This window comes from Charadrius vociferus, unplaced genomic scaffold, assembly GCF_000708025.1.
Source record: "Charadrius vociferus isolate BGI_N301 unplaced genomic scaffold, ASM70802v2 scaffold636, whole genome shotgun sequence".
NCBI classification, from domain to species: Eukaryota; Metazoa; Chordata; class Aves; order Charadriiformes; family Charadriidae; genus Charadrius; species Charadrius vociferus.
Window position 1 is genome coordinate 1,623,317 of NW_009649189.1, and position 2,786 is coordinate 1,626,102.

Genomic DNA, 2,786 nt, shown 5'->3' on the forward strand with positions numbered 1-2,786 from the left:
CTGGTTGTCTGCCCAGGCGTGGGCTGCTGAGCCTTGGAGAGAGCCTTGCATGTGCTGGGGCAGGGCAGCACCCTGCAGGGTGCTTGGGGATTTGTGGGTGGGAGTTTTTGTCCCATTGGGGCATTTCCTGGGATGCTGCATGCAGCAGCTCGCCCCAATGACCAGAGGTTACAGTCCTGCGATAGCCGAGCGCTGCCTGCGAGCGATGTGTGCTCTGGCGGGACATGGGTGTGCAGGGTGGAGGTGTAAGAGCAGAGGGGTGCGTGCACACCATGTGATGGGCAGTGTGGGGCCTGTGTGGCCACGGGGTCACGGGAGGAGTGGGGAGAGGAGATGGGGGGTGAACGCTGGGTGCTGGGTGCCAGAGCTGCGGGTGCCACCAACACAATTATGTCCCCAAGGCCACTTTTCTAGCAAGGCATGTGATAGCTTTTCATGGCCCAGAAGCAGGGATCCCGCCGGCAGCCTTGTGCAGAGCACCACAGTGCAAGCACACAGGTTGGGCACTGTGGCAGCTGGCGCGGGGCTCCCGCAGGGTCACAGTGCTGTCACCATGTCTGGTAGCTGTGGCAGAGCTTGGTGTCTGTCAGTCAGTGCATGCAAACCAATCCCCAAATGAGGAAGGACCTTGTGTCCGCGGCGGGTGCCAGAGCGTGGTGTGGGGCAGATGAAGAAGTCCTGATGGCAGAGGCAAGGGAGCAGCCCAGCCCCATGCCCTGCTGGCCGCATACTCCAGGTAGGACCTACGCTCGGCACCAGGGAGCTGGGGGCTGGGCTGGCATTCCCAGGGGGTGGCATCACCCTGCAGCACTGCAGGGCTCTCCCAGAGCCTGGGGCCAACACTGGAGGGTCTTTGGTTTGGGAAAAGGCTCTGTAGCCCCAACCCCTTTGCAGAGCATCCCCAGGTTTGAATGGGATGCCAAAGGCATGCTGTGCTGACCACACAGGCTCTTCTCTCTCGAGCAGCAGCATGCCCAGGCCACACTGCACGGCCTGGGAGCAGGTCAGGGTGATGTGATGGTGGAGAGATGCGTGGGCAAGAGCTGTGGGGTGGGGAAGGGGCAGGAGAAAGGAAGGACAGGGTCACCGGGGGCTACCAGCTGCTGCGCTGGGCAGCATCTACCATCCATCCCTGCAGGCACAGAGAGAGGCACAAGAGGAATTGAATCTGCAGAGCTGGGCACCAGAAATGCCTATAAATACCTACAGAGCTTCAGTGCTGGTGGCAGAGGACAGCCTGGCATGGGCACAGTGGAGAGCTGGGGCCAGCATGGAGCTGGGTGCTGCGCCCTGGGAAGGCTGAGACCCTGCATGGCAGCACCATAAGCCCATGCTGTGTGCTGGGCCATGGAGGGGTGGGGGTGGCTCTGCCATGGTCCCGGGCATTTGCCATGTCCATGGCAGGGGGGAAGGGGCAGTCTGAGGGCTGAGCGGGGCAGCTCAGCAGTGGCACTGCCCCATCTCGCACCGGTGTTACCCTCAGCTGGCAGCACGTGGCACTGCTGGAATCATCACTGTGCTCAGCCCCATGGCATCCCTCTCTGCTGGCATGTTTGCTCCTCGGGCATAGATTCAGAAGGGTCTCAGGCCTTTGCAGGTCCCAGCCAGAGCACCTCGGATGCTGGAGGGAGAGCAGAGTCCTTGCAGCCCTGCAGGTGCCCGAGGCATGGCTGCGCATGCCGGGCAGGCAGAGCCAGCCTGTGGGGTTGGCTGGACTCTGCCGGCAGCAGCACGCGGCCTGGAGGCAGCAATGCTCGTACCAGTTGAGGGGTTGCAAGCATGGGTGGTCCATGGACAGGATGCAAGTGTCTGTGTCCAGAGGTGGCTGTTTGGGCACAGAGCTGTGCCGGGTGCTGTTGGGCTGCTGCCTGCAAACCTGGCCAGTGCTCCTGCTCCATCCTACAGGGAAGCAACCAGCAGCCCCATCCCTGTCCTACAATCATCCTCTACAGGGAAAACCTTCCCGGTGGTGATGCCCAAGCCAGCACTGGCACAGGCAGTGGCAGTGCCAGCACTGAGCCAAGGCATGTGTGGGGCTCGTTTCACCAGGCAGACGGCTGCCCAAAGTGTCAGGCCATCCCTTTGTGCCACCGTGTCTGGGCCTGTGGAAGGAACAGGGTTGTGGGAAGGGGAGAGGAAGGGAGAGGGAGTCGCAGCAAGGTCACGGGGCTCGTCTTCGGGAAGGCCATGGGATGTGGTTAGCCACAGGCTGCACGCACGGCAGTGCCGGGGCAGGGAGACAAGCGCTTACCACAACCCCAGGGGACCGTCCCTCGTGGCTCAGAGATGCTGTGACACTCCTCTGGGCCCCTCTGCTGTAGCTGCCCTGCAGCCTGGGTGTCACGGTCCCTAGCCTCAGCCCCTGGGGCTAGTTCAGGAGGAGCGGGGTGGCCATACACCCTGCTGGGAGGAGCCCTGGCACTGGAGCATGCAGTGCCCAGCTGGGTGTCGGGGATGGGGTCCCCACTCTTGGGTGGCACCCCGGGCGGGTTTTCCTGTCCCCATGTGTGTGGCAAGGCTGGCCCCTGGTGCGTGGGCTGCCTCTTCCCTCCACACTCCAGCGTTTCACAACCCGGGCACCAGATCCATTGGTGGAGCTGGGAGCTGCCCCTGCCCCGCGAGGTGAAGGCAGGACTGGCAAATCTCCAGCAGTGCCAGTGATGGGATTCAGATCCCTGCAGCATGCCCCGGGGCTTGTCACCCCTCTCCAGGAAAGTCCCCTCATGCCTGTCGCACTGTCTCCACTTGGCCCTGCAGATATTTTCACCAGCCACAGGCCACTGCCC

The 2,786-nt window shown here is 62.9% G+C and overlaps 1 protein-coding gene across 1 annotated transcript in view; it reads left to right on the forward strand.

The window, feature by feature from the left end:
- The window catches only part of MLXIPL (MLX interacting protein-like), a 19,386-nt gene that overhangs the window by 12,172 nt on the left and 4,428 nt on the right, over positions 1 to 2,786 (forward strand). The window lies entirely within an intron of this gene.